Source organism: Thermobia domestica, chromosome 1, assembly GCF_964235325.1.
Source record: "Thermobia domestica chromosome 1, izTheDome1.hap1.1, whole genome shotgun sequence".
In the NCBI taxonomy this organism is placed as follows: Eukaryota; Metazoa; Arthropoda; class Insecta; order Zygentoma; family Lepismatidae; genus Thermobia; species Thermobia domestica.
This window is the reverse complement of record NC_137454.1, coordinates 397,710,964-397,730,312: the sequence shown is the minus strand read 5'-3', so window position 1 is coordinate 397,730,312 and position 19,349 is coordinate 397,710,964. Positions and strand designations below refer to the sequence as shown.

Sequence of the window (19,349 nt, the reverse complement as noted above, 5' to 3'; positions counted from 1 at the left end):
CTACGAATTTTACAGGTCTGGGTTGAATCCTGGATGGGCTTCGCAGCCGAGTAGATAACGGACATTAAATATCAAAAACGGAATTGAGAATATTCCATTTTTCACTTCATAGCGCCATATTTAAAAATGGTGGCAACAAACAAGAACACTTTATCCTAGAAAACACTCCAATGTGTTCTCTCACAAATGGTGCAAGAACAAAATTCTTATCTTAAAATGTCCTGTAGTTACGATAGTTTGAAATTTGAGAGACGAGTTCTCCTGGCAGCCATATTGATGACGTCACATCTGCGTTTCCTTAAATGGGATTCCTCGGGACTTTCACTATGTTTATATATAGATGTAGTATAGAATTGATGCTGAAAATTCCAACTTGTTATTCATAATTTTCACCTTTTAACCTAATTTGGAGCTAATTTTACTGGACTAATCTTTCGCATGGTTTCGAGTACTAACGTATCTTATTGTCGCTTTTGTCGATTCATCATTATTAAATAGAAACTTTTAGGTTTTGCAGTCACCAGTATTTGAGAAGAACGCTATTACTTCTTCGGATTGTGGAACTCCAAATTCTGCAGATCAACTAATCACACGAACGCTCTCCATCTCGATTTTGTCCAAACTGGCCGGAATAAAGATATTAAACTATAATCGTGATCTGATTATGCGACAGGAAGTTGATGGAGCAAGACATCATCCGCGGAGTGTCACCCCCCCAGCCAGCTCTTTGCAGGGCCTGCCAGCAATATTGACATCCCAGTCGGCTGCGGACCAGTAGTGTAGACCTAACACTCTTCAGACCAGAAAATACCACAAGACATCCTGGTAGTGGCGGAAGCAGCAGATGGAACGTTCCAGTCCGCAAAGAAAATAATGATATTCAAACCAGCTACTTTGCTTCCAACTTTCAGTAAGTGCGCTTCCTTAGCATCCAATTACGAGAGGAGTAGATAAATTTCTGGCATCGGAGTGAAAACATGACGCCAGGTACACAATGATAGCATTCTAGTCAGTGTAGTTGCCTTGTAGGTTGACACATTTAATACAGCGATCCTGCAGTGATTCTGTCCTATAATAAGAAAACATTTTGTCTTATGCTGCAAACCATGCCTCTACAGCTGCTGTGACCTGATTCTCTAAATTAGTGTCTCTAAATTCAGTTTCTTTGAGGTAATCTTAAGTTTTAGGAAAATATGATAGTCTGAAGGGTCCAGATCTGGAGAATAGGGGATGATCAATATCGAACTCAGTTCACATGTTTTGTGCATTGTGATGGCTACTTTGTGGGAAAGAGCGTTGTCTTGCAAGAATGCGATGCATTTTAACAGTTTTTCTAGCCTCTTTTCTTTCAATGCGGTATGCAATTTACAACGACCATGTTGTATATTTTATATATTCATTCGTAATCAGGGCAGCAGTGCTCGAGCATTTTGTAGAATAAGAAGAAAGTAATAATGTAAGTAAAATCTGTCGATTGATCTAGATGTATTTCTGTTTGTACGTTGCTGTAGTGACGGGAAATCTTTTATGTTAATAAATGTATGAATCTCCATGACAGTTAAAAGTAAGATTTTGAACTGTGATGTAAAATTAGTCTTTTTTTAAAAAAAAATCAAATATAATGATTTAGATTTTGAGATTGGTGAATGTTTCCGTGTAAGCATTGGTAATATGCGTAATAGTTAAAAATACATTAACACTAAAAATACGAACTGTGGCATAATAAACAGTGGCTCCGTCCAGGAAAATTTTGTTTAATCTGAACCATAGTAAGATTATTCAAAATAGTGTTAATATTATTACATAACCAGAGATTAACACCAATCAAAGTATGAAGGTAATTTTAAGAAGTGCACCAATTTCAGAATCACCTAATTCTGAACTTCAGCATTTTATGCTACAGATGAATGAACTGATTGAAAGCAAATTCGAATCTCAGAGTGGTCAATTATCAAATCAAATTTAGCGGTTAGAAAAATCACAGAGTGAACAGTTAGCAAGACAAATTTAACCAATAACAAATAAGTTGGAGTCTCAGAGTGGCTAATGATCAAGTCAGATTGAACAAATAACAAATAAATTGGAATCTCATAATAATAAATTTTATCAAATGTCCAACAAACTGGAACGTTAGAACAAAATCATAGTGCTAGACTTGAACAATTAGAACAAAATCACAGTGCCAAATTTGAAGAACTATCACGTCTAAGGAGTAAGTTTAGTGACATAGAAGAGTGGATTGATAATAACAGTGCTCTGGTTGAGAATAACTCTGCTCAAATTCGTGATCTGCAACGTGAACTCTACACTGATCCCTGGAATCTCTGTAATACATGACAGACCAGTTCGCCTGTCTACAAGGATAATGTCGTGCATACGATCCGCAGTTTCCACGGTCACCACTGTTTTGGGTCTTCCACAGCTCTTCTCATCTTCGGTGCTCTTCCTGCCCCTGCAAAACTCTGCTCTCCTCATCTTCGGTGCTCTTCGTGTCCCTGCAAAACTCTGCTCTCCTCATCTTCGGTACTCTTCGTGTCCCTACAAAACTCTGCTCTTCTCATCTTCGGTGCTCTTCCTGCCTCTGCAAAACTCTGCTCTCCTCATCTTCGGTGCTCTTCCTGCCCCTACAAAACTCTGCTCTTCTCATCTTCGGTGCTCTTCCTGCCTCTGCAAAACTCTGCTCTCCTCATCTTCGGTGCTCTTCCTGCCCCTTCAAAACTCTGCTCTTCTCATCTTCGGTGCTCTTCCTGCCTCTGCAAAACTCTGCTCTCCTCATCTTCGGTGCTCTTCCTGCCCCTGCAAAACTCTGCTCTCCTCATCTTCGGTGCTCTTCCTGCCCCTGCAAAACTCTGCTCTCCTCATCTTCGGTGCTCTTCCTGCCCCTACAAAACTCTGCTCTTCTCATCTTCGGTGCTCTTCCTGTCCCTACAAAACTCTGCTCTTCTCATCTTCGGTGCTCTTCCTGCCCCTGCAAAACTCTGCTCTCCTCATCTTCGGTGCTCTTCCTGCCCCTGCAAAACTCTGCTCTCCTCATCTTCGGTGCTCTTCCTGCCCCTACAAAACTCTGCTCTTCTCATCTTCGGTGCTCTTCCTGCCTCTGCAAAACTCTGCTCTTCTCATCTTCGGTGCTCTTCCTGCCCCTACAAAACTCTGCTCTCCTCATCTTCGGTGCTCTTCCTGCCCCTACAAAACTCTGCTCTTCTCATCTTCGGTGCTCTTCCTGTCCCTACAAAAACTCTGCTCTTCTCATCTTCGGTGCTCTTCCTGTCCCTACAAAAACTCTGCTCTTCTCATCTTCGGTGCTCTTCCTGCCCCTGCAAAACTCTGCTCTCCTCATCTTCGGTGCTCTTCCTGCCCCTGCAAAACTCTGCTCTCCTCATCTTCGGTGCTCTTCCTGCCCCTACAAAACTCTGCTCTTCTCATCTTCGGTGCTCTTCCTGCCTCTGCAAAACTCTGCTCTCCTCATCTTCGGTGCTCTTCCTGCCCCTACAAAACTCTGCTCTTCTCATCTTCGGTGCTCTTCCTGCCTCTGCAAAACTCTGCTCTCCTCATCTTCGGTGCTCTTCCTGCCCCTACAAAACTCTGCTCTTCTCATCTTCGGTGCTCTTCCTGCCTCTGCAAAACTCTGCTCTCCTCATCTTCGGTGCTCTTCCTGCCCCTGCAAAACTCTGCTCTCCTCATCTTCGGTGCTCTTCCTGCCTCTGCAAAACTCTGCTCTCCTCATCTTCGGTGCTCTTCCTGCCTCTGCAAAACTCTGCTCTCCTCATCTTCGGTGCTCTTCCTGCCCCTGCAAAACTCTGCTCTTCTCATCTTCGGTGCTCTTCCTGCCTCTGCAAAACTCTGCTCTCCTCATCTTCGGTGCTCTTCCTGCCCCTGCAAAACTCTGCTCTCCTCATCTTCGGTGCTCTTCCTGCCCCTGCAAAACTCTGCTCTCCTCATCTTCGGTGCTCTTCCTGCCCCTGCAAAACTCTGCTCTCCTCATCTTCGGTGCTCTTCCTGCCTCTGCAAAACTCTGCTCTTCTCATCTTCGGTGCTCTTCCTGCCTCTGCAAAACTCTGCTCTTCTCATCTTCGGTGCTCTTCCTGCCCCTGCAAAACTCTGCTCTCCTCATCTTCGGTGCTCTTCCTGCCCCTACAAAACTCTGCTCTTCTCATCTTCGGTGCTCTTCCTGCCCCTGCAAAACTCTGCTCTCCTCATCTTCGGTGCTCTTCCTGCCCCTGCAAAACTCTGCTACCCACGATTTCACTGTGCGATATGAAGGTAATTGTCCATTGTCAGTGTCAATTCATCAAAAATTTCGTTCGATCGTATGTTCTTTGAAAAGAGGTAATTGTTGACTACTTTCTTTTCACTTTTCGTAAAAGTCACTATGAGGTTTGCCATAGTCACTTCAAACCTGCAACAAAAGAGAAATATTTTAAGTACATTTACGATTTTTTGCAAAACATCATCTAAAAGTTACACAACTTTTTGTAAGTATTCTGTAAGTTCATTTACTGCTTAGGTCGGAAACTTATCTAACTCCCTCGTATATCTTTAAGTACTATGGTTTCTATAAAGTTTTGCTCTTGCTAAAAGTTCTGTTAAACTATTATCTTTGGTGTGCTTTTTTTTAAGTTTTAAATTGTGTAATTAGAAGGTTAAAAAAAGGAGGGCGTATTCTTTTAGAGATAACAGCTTTAAATAATTACCCTAGGATAGTTAATATCGTACCATTTAGTTTGCAAGTAGTGATGGTTTTACTGATTAAAAAAAAAAGAAAAAAAAGAAAGAATAACCTTTGACTAAATAATGTAAGTGGTTTTGTGTTTTGGCCTTTTTCAAAAGCACAAACGTAGATTTCTTTTCGACCCACGTGCGTAGTGACTAGAGAACCTTGGAATATAACGTTTATCGTTTAAATGTGTATGTCCTTGTTTTTTTCTTTTTTTTTTCGTTCTTTTAAAAAAAAGTTTTGGTAGTAAATGTACGTATTTGTTTTAAGTAATTTCGTACGCAGAATACATAATTTCTTAAGTTAAGTAAATTTTCCTTGTTTTTCTGTATCCTCTTCTGGTTTGTCTTCTCTGGTCACTAGCACGGTGGTTCAGTTGTAGAGCACTTACATCTCGTGCGTGTGGTCCCTTGTTCGATCACCAGTCAAGTAAGATACTATACTCTTGATCAAAGGTAAATTTAATCCTGTTTATTGCAAAAAAAAAAAATCAAAGTATCTGTCAGTAATATTTTAATATCGATATTTCGATATCTGAACAATCGATCAATTTCACATCCCTACTCTGGACTAGGTATATACCTAGGTAATCTGTGTTGGAACCCTAATAACCACTATTTCAAGGCTCTTTAGTCCGATCTCAAGTTTTTATAAATTTGTGTTGGTCAGCACAGTGTCCACGCACGATTTGTCGTGGTTCTTTGTGTTCCTAACCACATATTTTCATTTCACAAATTGTCTCCTAACCACTTTCGTTAACCATTTATCTTAGTCTCAAGGAGATAAACGTGGAACGTTCAACTAAAATGTTCATTATCCTTCATTTCGACTTCGAAGTACAACAACTCTGCTTGTAACATAGGAGGGACATTGCACTCGCACTCTAAAGATGTTCGGGGGGGGGGCGCGGTGGCTCAGTGGTAGAGCGTTCACCTCTGGTGCTTGGGGTCCCGGGTTCGATCCCAGCCCCCGCCAAGTGAACTTTGTGGTGGACAAACACCGTGCTCGTGGGTTTTCTCGGGGTTCTCCCGTTTCCTCCCACTTTCTTCATTCCACCATTTCACTCATCTCTCATTATCACCGTCTCCTTTAGCCTAACCGGCATAACCGTGGGACGTAAAACTTAAAGATTTCTAAAGATGTTCGGGGTTTAACACTTTCAGCCCCATGTGTATCTTTTTGATACACAGTGAGGGTTTACTGATGGACCACGTATATCAAATAGATACACATTGGCTGACAGTATTCATAGCAAACTGTAGTCTGGTCCCGGGATGAAGTTTACTCAAACAGGGTTGGGGCTGAAAGTGTTAAAACCTACTGAGGAAGACAATTTTGATCAGACCAAGAAAAGAGGCAGGGAAAAAATGGAAGGATGGACTAATAGGATCCAAAGAAGATCTTTAGATCAAGAAGAAGATCTCTCCTCCCAGGATTCTCCGTAATTCTTAAGAGATTTTTCTTAGTAAGACTGCAAATCGTGATATAGCTATACTTCTAACGAGTTCTTTTTCTGTGATTTTACAGGGAAGACATGTCTGGATGAACAGTCCTTTCTTCATCTTCTGCAGTACGCCGAAGCCATCTATATCTGGGAGCCATCTTATATTTATATAATATGTGAGGCATTTGGCGGCTCAGTGATAGAGCGTGTACCTCTGCTGCGTAGGGTCCCTGGTTCGATCCCTGGACATGTAAGTTTATGGTGAACAACATCGTGTCCGTAGGCTTTCGCTGGGTACTTCCGTTTCCTCCCCCATTCTGATTCCACCAATTTTTCCATCATTATTCACTTGCCTTAATCGTCAGTCTCCCTTAGCCTAAAGGGAATAATCGTATGACGTTAAACTGGAAGATTCACTAGCAATAACCACTAAGTCAACTTATTTTTACGTCATTTATGCGTATGCAAATGTGTGTATATTTAATATTAAGAGTTAAAGTAGATTATTTTTAATTGAGTTGGGTATGACCGAAGGGGTATGAGTTGGGTATTTCCAGTTATACGGACTAATATAAATTGTCCACTTGCGGCAAACAGCCGTAACATTACTTAGCATAAAACTTCTATGTTATTCACAGTAACTCAAGAGTCTTCATCCTGGCAAAATTAAAATACCGCTAATTTTACAGTAACAATATTATTTTGCGTGATGTACCGTTATTACAAGTCACCTAGTGGCTTCCCGTTTTCAGCTGTTTAGAAACGCGAAAATAAATGCCGATTTTCAAAATGGCTCGAAATCGAAAGCATATAAGTGAGTCATGATAACGGTTTCTCATGTAAAATAGTATTGTCTAGGGCGCTCTTGTTCCACATTTCGATTATCTTTTATCTATTTGAAGATATCACATAATTACTGTAAAATTAGCGGTACTTTAATTTCGCCGGGATGAAGACTCTTAACGAAAATGTATGCCTATCTTGGTGCAGGTTTGAAGACTTAGGATTCTGATCATGTACACCCGAGAAGTAGACATTAAAAATAATAACTCGTCTGGAAAATTGATCAATAGTAGAAGTGATGTCAGTAGTGCGGTTCTTGTGGGCCAACAAACACTATACCTGCTGACATTCATAGACAGAGATGTATGGGGAGGCCTAAATTGCAAAGCAACATGTAGGGAAGTGGCGTCGTGTCTTCAAAGAAACATGGAGTAATATTATTAATGACAACCCTAGACACAGCCTCAGACCCAGTAGTACTTCAACCACTTACGTTAGGCTTGGAACGACTAGAGCATCTCTTTTACAGCCCAGACTTAGCCCCAGTGACTTTCACTTTTTCCCTGTTTTAAAGCAAAAAATGGCTGGCCACCTTTATCTAGTATATGATTATGTCAAAACCTTTTGCCTCACGGTGGCTACGAGAACTTGAGGTGATTTCTATGCAAATGGTATAGAAAACTTTATCTGCTTTTGTGATTCGCGGTTGAACAAAAACTATGATTATATCGAAGACTATTGTTTAGTGCCGTCTATCATCAGGTGTGTGCCCTCATACTTAACCCATAATAGGCTTTGTAACCTTTTCTTTTTCCATCATCCCTCGTATTACGAAAATTTCATTAAGTCCACATCCCTCATTTGATGCCTCATAACTTGGGAATCAGAAGTTTGCACTTCATATTATTTTATACGATTGTATAGCAGGTCGAAGTCTGCCGCCCATGCCAAAGTTAGATTCATATCAGATGAGTTAACTTCATGGATAGCGTCTTTGATTTTTTAAGAAGAATCAGTGAAGAACGAGAAAACAAATAAACTCTTTAAGGTATTTTGTTTACCGAAGCTTCTTTCATATACGGAATTTATTTTCCGAAATCGGAAATTTCACTTTTCGAATTTCGGGAAAATTTTTCGGAAAACCGGAATTTTTGTGTATTCCAGAATTTTTCTAAATTTTGGAAATTTTCTGATTTTCGGTTTTTTTTCTGATTTTCGGATTTTTTTTCAATTTCAGAATTTTCTGACTGAATTTTCTGAATTCCGGAATTTGCCATCCCTAGTATTTATCCTGTCAGTCCGTCCATCTTTCCGCAGGATAATAAATTGTGTTAGTTGTCCGGGAGACAAAAATTCTAGAGTTACCGGTACTTGATGAATCAACATCAGTTTTGTCCAGGATATGGAAGGTCAGAAGTTGGGAATAGAGTTCGGTGATGGAGAAAATTTTCAAACTTTGAATTTTAGAAATCAAATTTGTGTTTGCATTTACGTTTAATTTTAATTTTTAAAATGCCCTTCTCTTTGGTTTTAGTCGAGCAAAAGTGTCTCTTGGATCATTATACTGAATGTTTTCGAGAGCGTTTACTGACTTCAATGATTAAGGCATGTTTAATAAAGTTTAATCGTGTTTATTATTATTATTATTATTATTATTATTATTATTATTATTATTCCAAACGAAATCAGAACCACTTGGAGTAACTGCCCATTTGTGAACCTTAGCCTGCTTCAGCGCCATCTGCTAGCGACTTTTTATTATTTTTTTTATTTAAGGCCTCCACATTCCCCTGCCGTTGCCAATTACTTTTGGACTTATTATAGGGCAGTCGCAACTTTGCCTCTGCCTTTATTTTCTCTCTTTACTTTTATTTTCGTGTATCTCTCTCTCTTTTTCGGCTATTATTCCTCAGCAGGTTGAGGTGAGGCATATTTTCTAGCATGGCATCTAATACTTTAAACAATGCCCTTTAATGTACCTTTTTTAAAATTTTTTTTTATTAATCTATGGCAAGCATCTGCTAGCAACTGGCTTTACTACGTCCAGCCTAGCGGTGAGCACATCAGGATGTTTCTAGACCTAGTGGCCTTCACGTCTGGTTTTCACATGGCTCCCCAGTTTCCCTCACGACACTGGGTGAACGCTGAAAATTGGGAAGCGCTGGTCGGGAATCGAACCCTGGACCACGCGGATATGAGCCCACCACTAGTCTATGCTATTCCCATTATTATTACTCAGCTTTTATTTTTTCCCGTCTTATTAAATTTTTTTTTTCAATGTGCGCCCCTAGCCACGAAATTGTCAGATCCGGTTCTGATTATTGGGTCCTAAAAAATGATCCGAACGACTTTTCAGGAAAATAAGCAAAGGATCTCTTGAAAAAGGGGGCGAAAATGTTATTATTGAATTACTAAATGTTTAAATAAAAGGTGATGGAATATTACACACTCAAATCTTATTTTAAAATTATACAATAGATGTGATCTGATATACATATATAAGGTCTAAAATAAACTCTTAAAAATGTATTTTTTTTTTAAATGTCTTACGGTATGTAGTATAAATATTTTTTTCTTTTTCTTTCTAGGTAAGTAAGGAGAAATGGACAGGGTGTTTACAGGAAATATGTTAGATTCTGTAACTGTAAGTACCAGACTCTTTGCTTGGTATTCATATTACAGTAAACGATCTTTAACCCGGAACCAATCGACTAGCAACAATATTCACACTTTTAGTTTATTTTTTGTCTATTGTGCAATAGGATATTTATGTCCAAAAAATGCGTAACACTAAATACATATTTCAGTCATTTGGATTTTTGTGTAGAGTGATTTATTATTGGTTTTTCCGTTAAAATTGTAATTCATTTTGAATACTTCGGCACAGCCGTGCTCGCGAAGGTGCCGAATTAAAGATCGCTTTCCCTATATGTATTTTATTGATATCGCTTCACTCTTTTAAAATGATTGTTGGTTAAATATGATCTCAGGGGGACACCATTCATTTTCTTCATACCAGTCAAGCAGGTGTTTCTTCCAGCTCAAGTCAGCACTGCCTTTCTTTCCCGAGTAGCGTCTCTGATTTTATCTGATCTTTCCCAGACGGTAAGTAGGCGGCTATTTTGAAGCGTTCGCAAAGCGTTTTTATTGCTCATGCGTACGCTTGGAATACGCTGACCATGTATTTAAATGTGGATGGCTAATCACTGCGCTGCAAACACGAAAGCAATTAGAACGCGGAGAAAACGCCAGCTCGAGCGTATTTGGTGCGTTTCGGAACAATAGACCGCCTGCTGTTTAAAAGATGTCTAAAGGAAGGAAAAAAATAGGAAAGACGTGTTGCCAGGCAAGGGGATTTTTTTTTTAAAGTAAGAAACAGCTGCTCGGAAGATACTTTGTGCAGAGTATTGGAACTCTGCTATTATAGACCTGGACCTCGCAAAAAAGACCTGGAAACCCTGACTGGCGCACAGTATGATTTATAACTCTGGCAAAAATAAAATTACCGAGAAGCCACCTAGGTCGCTTTCCCTCTGGAGGGTAACGCTTCGAAAACGCATTCTCAAATAGCCACAGACTAAGATTAACACGTTCCGATCGCAGGGGGACATCGTAATCAACTCATGAAATTCAGTAAGATCGTGATATAAAACTTAAAATTATATTAAGAAAGTAGAGAAAGCATTTTTGGGGGCTATGGTTATACCAACAGACATGGGACTTGATGTGATAAGTCACTCACTTTAATGTTTTATACGATACTACAGATTTTGTTCCTTGTTTTTAGAAGTGCCCTTTATAAAGCAAAAATTAAAATTCTAATGAGAGAGAAGAAGAAGAAGCCTTAATCGATAGATATAAAACAATCTCTGTCTTTTGGTAGGAAACAGTATTCGAATCAACGACGGGGATTCCCACTCTCATCGAAATGTCTTTCCCTGAGATCGGAACGTGTTTTACCGTCTGGGGCCAAGAGCAGATAAAATCAGAGATGATGCTCGGGAAAGATGGCGGAGCTGATTCCAACTGGAAGAAAGAAACACTTGATGGATAGATATGAAGAAAAAAGAAGAATGGTGTCCCTCTGAGATCATATTTACCCTGGTTATGAATTCATTGTAGAGACCTCAGCTATGAAGAAGGCGACCATGAGTAGGGTGGGTCATCTTAGCGTTACTGATCCCAGTTTCACCGTAGGAGAATTGTGCTTGAGATAAGTTTGAATAAAAATAGTGGTTTATGACTCTTTGAGTTCGATTTTAATCTTAATGTAAAATTGTTATTTAAAAAAAAATGGTCATCCGTCAACAATATTACTAACATTTAACGGAAAAGAAAGTCCAAAGATGAGATAGATCTTATAAACAAAGTGGTATAGCCCAATGTAAATTATCATGGGTAGTTTTCGGAAAATAGAGAAAAATATTTATTTTTGAAAAAACCTAAAAAAAATAAAGCAGTATTACAACTAGTGGTGGCACAAAAACCGGTTTTTCGGTTTTCGGGTTTTAGGAAAACCGAAACCTTTTTGAAAATTTTCAAAAAAACTTTTTACCGGAACCGGTTTTTCTCCAAAACCGGTTCGTTGTTTTCACCGAATCCGGTTATCGGTTTTCTACAAAACCGATTCCGTTTTTTTTTTCAAAATTGGTTCTATTTCTGACCAGAATAATGTTTCGTTCTCCGAAAATTGATTCCATTTCCGTGTTTTCCAAAAGTTTTCACCGAAACCAGATTTGAAGAAAACCGAAGACGATTTTGGAGAAAACTGAAACCGTTTGGGAGAAAACCGAAATGTCGTTTTTTTCGGATTTCGGTTTTTCTATAAACCGGTTTCCGGTTTTTATATATAAAAAAAACTGTTTTGCCCATCCCAAATTACAACCACGTCACCTCTAAAGATGAAACTCATACTGAAAGGTGTAACCCTCATCGAATTTTTCATCAAAACTTAACCAAGATGACAGAACATAAAATATCGTTTTTCTATTGTTGATATCAACCATGGAATTTTCTTTCTTTTATGGTTGATGAGATATCAACCATGAAAATGGCATTCTCAACTCATAATGGAATTTTCGGACGTAAATTCTCGTGCATAATTTTTCGAGGAAAACTAATTTTTGTGGTGCTAATTAAAATGTGTCTGTCGTTCGTTGCCAAATAATAATTGATGAAAAAAAATAAATATTTCAGTTTAACGTCCCACGATTACTCTAAGGGAGACGGATTATTAACGAAATGAATGATGGAAGAATTGGTGGAATGAGAATGTGTAAGCAAATGGGAGTTTTCCGAGAGAGGCCCACGGACACACGATGTTCTCCACCTAAAAACTTACTTGGCTGGAGATTGAACCAAGAACTCTATGTATCAGAGTTAAGCGCTCTACTACTGAGCTACCGTGCCTCCATACTAATTGATAATTTTTGGTGTGCTGGAACATATTTTATTTTTTGCTGTGCAGATTTACGTTTATTTAACAATTTCGGCACAAAAAAGAGGAAAAATCTTTAAAAAGAAAGTTCTCTTTTCGGTAACCACACAACAAATAATATGATCTAACAAAATTCAGAAGACTGTGTGATTTAACCAAAGATGTTATAAAATAGAGGATCTGCCCATACAACAAAATCGTGAAGCCATACGTCACAGCTTCGCCACACCTACTCCACCCATTGCGCGCCACTAAGATCGCAATGTTTCGAGCCAACAGTTATGGCGGAACCGATAGTAGCCAATCAGACGTGCCGGTTTAGACGATCCTCATTTGCTTTTTGGCTTCATTGAGTTCATATGATGAAGATACGTATGGGCAGATCCTCTATTTTATAACATCCTTGGATTTAACACATCATCCATTACAGTGATGTATTAACATATTTTTAATGTTTCGTATAAAACGATTTAATGATGATTTACTTTATGCAGATCAACTTGTCATGAGGCAATGAGCAGGAAAACAGTTCTGTTTTGTGTGTAGATCAGTGATAAGCAAAGTGCAGCCCGTGGGCCAAGTACGGGCCCGCAGAAAGGTTCTATCAGCCCCGCAACACGATTCGTAATCTGACAAAGGACAAGAATACTGTAGGGTTACTTTCAATAAGTTCTATTAGAAACAGACTAACAGTTGAACATATAACTTCACTTCTGAGAATCCATGCATCACTAGATTACGAGAAACTTCAGTTATAATACTTGGTATTACAAGAAATGTGTAAAACATATAATTGTTGTTCTTAATAAATTAGATTGGTCCCCTACAGTTTTTTCTTTTTCTTTGGCCGTTCTTCAAAAAAGTTTTCCCATCACTAGCGTAAATACAGTAGAGCGTCGATTATCCGAAGTAATTGGGGGACATGGGTGTTCGGAAAACTGGTTTGTTCGGATAATCGAACTGTACATGTGTATTTGCCATGCGCGAAGCGGCACGCCTCAACTCTAAGCTGGCGCAGCTGTTGCTGTGAACAGCTGTGATACTGCCGCTGCTTCTACAGCCAGTGCCAAACCGACAGAAGTATGCTGATTGTTGAAACACAGCGACTGGCGGATTGGCCGGTCAGCAGCGCCTTATGAAGGCCCCATTAGAAGCAATGTTCCGCCAGCGGTGGCTCAGTGCGGTGACTACTGTGGGAAACTTGGTTTGGGAGTGAGGGGGATGATGGACGGTAGAGTGAGAGAGTAACAGGTGCGAGCGAGTACACAGTTCGGTTAAGCGGTCGTTCGGTTGACCGACGTTCGGATAATCGACGCTCTACTGTAATGAGAGAAATGGCGCCTCATTGGATTAAGTAGTTTCCTAGTTGTGTGTGGCAGTTTATTATTATTCCAGGATTAAAAAAAAAAAAAAGATGTAGTGACACCATATTACGGAAGGCAATTTAACTCCTTGAAAGAGAAAATGGAATTTGAAATCAGAAGGATAACGAGCTTGTTAAGATGCAAGAACCTAAAGTGAATTAGATGCAAACCACGAACAGTGGTCACTTCTAAAAACAACAAAAAACATCCTCTTTTTATAAGCAGTTACTCAATTAAGCTCAAAGTTCAAATAAGGAGAAAGTTGTGTTTTTGTTAATAAATTTTCATTTTTTTAAACTTGTTTGTGTTTTCGTAAGCAATTCCGCGGCCATTACATACAACACATAAATATACAGTACATGTAAATCTGTTTCGTGTTTTGTGGTTTCTCTGTGAGTTCCGTGCAGAGAAGAAAAGCTATGGAGGAAGTCGTAAAAAGTTCTCAAAATTCATTTTTTTTAAAACACTACAGCAGAGTCAGAAAAAGACGTCACCTTTTGATACGTAAATTAGCAAGAAAGATCCAAGAGCAGTGAAATGAGTATTATTATTATTATTATTATTATTATTATTATTATTTAATAGTTGTAGAGACGCGCTGTCGTCATTAAGGTGTCTACCCACAGCTGGGCGGTAGGGGTTCGACCACCGCTGAGGGCGGAAGATTTTTCACGTTGTACCCGTGTTCCCTTGTAGCTCAGGGGTTGTTGATTCTGCTTCTGTAAAATGGATATCTTAAGGGTCTTCACTACAGCGAAATTAAACTACCGCTAATTTTAGAGTTTTTCTGTAATATCTTCAAAACAGATAAAAACATCCGAAAAGCAGAAACGTAGTGAACTAGACAATACGATTTTGCATGTGATACCGTTATCACAACTCATCCATCTGCTTTCTATTTGCAACTGTAGATAGGTTTGCCATTTTTTTACGGGTTCTGTAAATAGTGGCATACCAAAAACAGATAAGTGAATTGTAGTAAAGGTATCACATGCAGAATTGTATTGACTAGTTCACTACGTTTCTGCTTTTCGAATATTTTTTTATTAGTTTTGAAGATATTACAGAAAAACTCTAAAATTAGCGGTAGTTTAATTTCGCTGTAGTGAAGACCCAAGAACAGATTCCGTCTCCACCGTTATCCCGCTATTGAAACTGGAAGTGGTTTGACATATGCCATTTGCAGCTTTAGCATTGATCCCCGTACTGCAGAAGTGTTAGGCCATAGTTAGAAAAAAAAATTCGATACAGATTTAACGCCCCAATAGTAGATTCTATTTTCAGTCTTATCCCGATATTTGAAACCGAAAAGTGCCAGGTTTATATACTTAAGGTACATTGTATTTGGTCCCATGTCAACTACTTGATGAACGGTACATTGTATTTGGTCCTATGTCAACTATTTGATGAAGGGACGTACCTCAAAATCTCTTTTTCAGACATAAAGAAAGAAATAATAATTACGTAGACAAGAAAGAAGTTGAATGTATAGTAACTCGTCACCTATTCCAGATAATAATTATGTGCAATTATTGCATATTTAACTTTGTTTTCTTTTCTATGGAATTATAGGGGTCTGTTTCTTTGTCTGAAAAGTGAGATTTTGAGACACGATCTTTCGTCAAATGGTTAATGAGTGGTTTTTCATAATGTGAAACTGAAACTCACTTAAAAAAAAAAAAAAAATCTTCGTATAGGCGTATGATGTCAAAAAATCATGTATGTATGTATGTATGTTTGTTTGTTCTTACGCAAAACCACTTCATTCGAAGTGTTCGAACTGAATTATGGAATATAGTTAGTACCCACCTTGATCCGGTCATGTCACTATAGTTATCTATAATTTGAATGAGGATATCTTAAATCTGAATTTACACTTTTCAATAGAACACTGTTGTTAGGGACACACAAAAAAGTCGAATACCACTGGTTGATAGTGCGTGCTTAGCAACCAACAAACTCGTCAATTGTCTAACAACTTTCCACATGTGCTCCCAATCGCATTTTACTTCCTTCGTACAAGTTGACTTGGTAATTTATTATTTTGGCAAATCTTCGACAAAGCGGCGAATTACAATTTAGAGCCAACATTGGCTGTTAGCTAGCCTAGCATTTCCGACTGTTGGATCTTGTGTGGTTTTTTCTCGGATACAGTGTTTTCCTTTAGAACGCAACATAATTCTAGGATACAAACAGTCTTTGCCTGTGAAACACAACATAATTCTAGGGTAGAAACAGTCTTTGCTACAAAACAAACGTATGCTCTAGAGTAGGAACACTTTGTTTAACGCAACATGTCCTAGGATTAGAAATAGAATTTGCCTTCAGAACGCAACATAATTCGAGGGTAGAAACAGCCTCTGCAATAGAACACAACATGTTCTATAATTAGAAACAGACTTTGCCTACAGAACGCGACGTAATTTGAGGCTAGAAACAAAATTTGCCTACAGAACGCAAAGGTAGAAGCAGTCTTTGCCTATAGAACGCAATGTATATTCTAGGGTAGAAACAGAGTTTGCCTGTTTAATGCAACGGTATGTTCTGGGATTAGAAACAGAATTTGCCTACAGAACGCAACATGATTCGAGGGTAGAAACAGAATTTGCCTACAGAACGCAAAGGTAGAAATAGTCTTTGCCTATAAAATACATGATAAGTTCTGGAGTAGAAAAAAGTCTTTGCGTATAGAACGCAATATCTTCTAGGAGAGAGAGTCTTTGTCTATAGAACGCAATATGATCTAGGATAAAAACAGTCTTTGTTTATAGAATACAACGTAAGTTGCCAGAGGCAACCAAGATTTCTGCAACGATAAGAAGTACTAAAAGACATTTTTAAAAAATCAAGTTTTTTTTCTTTTTTCAAATAATGATTCGTTGAAGGACAAGGTTTTAGTTCATGGCTTCAAAATACTAATTAATTATACGTAGTAGTAACAACCATTTAATAGGAATATTATTTAATCTCTTCCAGTATTCTCTGATGTAATGAACCATTCTATAAGTACTAATCAAAGCCTGTTTTTTTTAAAAATATTTTTTTTATTGGTTGTATAATACTGTTCATGAATAACCTGCAGCATAATAATATCCTTGGAATCTCTCTCCATTTACCTTTGGGCGTGGTAGGCGTCTCAACAATGCTTTTGCACAACAATAAAAGAAAAAAGAAAAGAAAGATACCATTTCACGGAGAACCTTTCACTTAATACTTGGCCTTTTGCGTTCTTGGAACAATTAATACCAACATCCGTGAGTGATCACTTTTTATCGCCTCCTTAGCATTCTCTCGTACTTTGAACTGTAAACAACACGATAACCAGGTAAATGTTTTGTTTAGCGAGCAGAAGAGGATTTGAGAAACAAAACATATTTCAACAATTGTTTTTGTAATGGAATCCTCAGCTTTCCGTAAACAGACCAAATTACTGCTTAACGATCCTTACGATGCTCTTTACCTTATTATTATTATTATTATTATTATTATTATTATTATTATTATTATTATTATTATTATTATTATTATTATTATTATTATTCCCTCTGGTGTTGTAGTAGTCAGGCTTCCACGTTGCCAGGTCGGAAAGCCACAATATCTCAAGATCTATTATGAAATAACTGTAAAAATATCTCGGCCATTCCAACGTAACGGGTGTTACATTTGGACGAATAGAAATAGGGATGAGCACGAGACAAGATTTGTGGCTGTCTCGTCTCGAAAATGTGCTGTAAAATGATGTCTCGACTCGAAAAATGTATAATTCTCTATTGAAAGAGCCGTGTCTCGTGTCGAATTTTGCCAGGAAAGTCCTGTCTCGATTCGTTATAGTAAAGAAATAGAAATTGTTATAGTAAAGTACTTATCGGGTCAAAATATATCAAACTGCCTCGAAACATCACCCACCGTTTGTCTCTATATTTTAGTAAACACTAAATTCATTACATATACATGATACCAGAACTCAGTGATAGTGAAAAATGTGGCGTAACGGGTGTTACAGCAATTGGACATGCACTTTCAGATGCATGCAAAGTTAAGCCAAACTCTGCGAATGTCCAGGTCGAAATTTGTTTTCAATTATGTGTGCACTTTTCTCAAAGTATGATGCTGTGAATATTGCAAACAGAAATTTCATAAGTATAATAGCTTTTATTTTAAAAATTGTTCAATATTGTAACGGGTGTTACACAGTGGGAATGAACTTCAACCAACTTAACTTTTAATAAGCGTATTATGTACAGAACAAAATATTACAGTTAATAGATAAAAAGTTACACACGTAGTACAATGTAGGAAATAAAAACACAAAATAATAAAAATATATACTAGAAAAATGTAGAATGATTCAGTATGAAACTTGTAGGTCTGTTCATACACTGATCATCAATAAAAGTCAATTCTTTTTATGCTTCAGTAACATTAACTAAATTGAACTAAATTGAACACAACTTTACATTATTCTTTAATTTTCGTAATTGGAGCTAGCAGTTTACCAATCTCGTCATGAATATGAATTATACTTTCCAAACTTCCGCGTAGTTCGAATTCCTTTTCACCACTAATATCACCATTTTCGTTCAGAAGTCCTTGACAGATTCCAACTTGACGACAGTCTTTGTTACTTGTTTCATCTTTCATTGTCACCAAGACAAACATTCTAACAAAAACATAATCTTTTCGCAAAGAGCTGATCACAACTTCATTCGTAGGGTGTATTTTGTCTTCGGAGTCTGTGTACACGTCATGTAGAGTTTTTCTGATATCTTGATGGTAACTGTTTACAGATGTACTGCTTGAAATGTTTGCTGTTGGGCCATTTTCTTGTTTCGGAAATGTCAGAAGTATAATTTTCTTCACTTATATTCTGTGATTATTTTTGAGGAAGCATACTCTTTTTTTTAATCGATTGAAACGAACAACAAAATAAATGCTCGAATTGAAATGAAACTGATATGTGTCTTTGTGATTTCTAATTTTACTATGCTTTCCTGAAAAATGCAAAATATGTAATTTCGCCTGGAACTGAGCCACATATAAAGTACTCTGCTACATACGCCGTCTAAATTGTTATGTGCTGTTCGACGCATCCATACCGAAATGTGGCCAGTTTTGCAATTGTAATATATATATATATATATATATATATATATATATATATATATATATAGGATGTCTACCATCTGGATAATACTGAACGAATGAGGGCTGATCCTGTTTAGTCAGTTAGCTGTACTAGTATTAAATTGCACACGTATTTGCAGCAGAAAAATACTGTCAGTTTCGGAAGTTTGTCACACTGCAGCCCCTAATGGTTTTCTAAACGAAGACTTCCAATAGCAGGTATTGGGCTTCTGATGAAGAAGTAGACTTCTGGTATGTAATGAGTACTGAATTGAAATACGGCGCTTTTATGCTATTTAATCACTACCCTGAGTGTACGACTTAACGGGGGGATGAGAGGGAGTCCCCCATCGTACGGTATCTCCTAGATATATTCTCTGGAGTGCACTTCATCACCTCCGGTACAATGTCCCTTAATTCGCACACTGCTCATCTTTACCATAATTCATGTCTTCAGAAGAGGACCCTCTATAACTTTACTAA

The 19,349-nt window shown here is 38.1% G+C and overlaps 1 protein-coding gene and 1 long non-coding RNA gene across 3 annotated transcripts in view; both read left to right on the top strand.

The window, feature by feature from the left end:
* The window catches only part of LOC145665488 (uncharacterized), a 36,413-nt gene extending 23,216 nt beyond the window's left edge, over positions 1-13,197 (top strand). Inside the window, exons 1-4 of one of the 2 annotated variants that reach the window (XR_014127558.1) lie at positions 525-910; positions 6,242-6,408; positions 9,530-9,585; positions 12,873-13,197. This is a non-coding gene — a long non-coding RNA (uncharacterized LOC145665488). Of the gene's footprint in view, positions 1-524; positions 911-6,241; positions 6,409-9,529; positions 9,586-12,872 lie in introns of those variants that run through there. The other variant, XR_014127559.1, reaches the window with a different exon arrangement.
* LOC145682948 (uncharacterized) overlaps positions 1-19,349 on the top strand; it is a 666,209-nt gene that overhangs the window by 304,066 nt on the left and 342,794 nt on the right. The window lies entirely within an intron of this gene.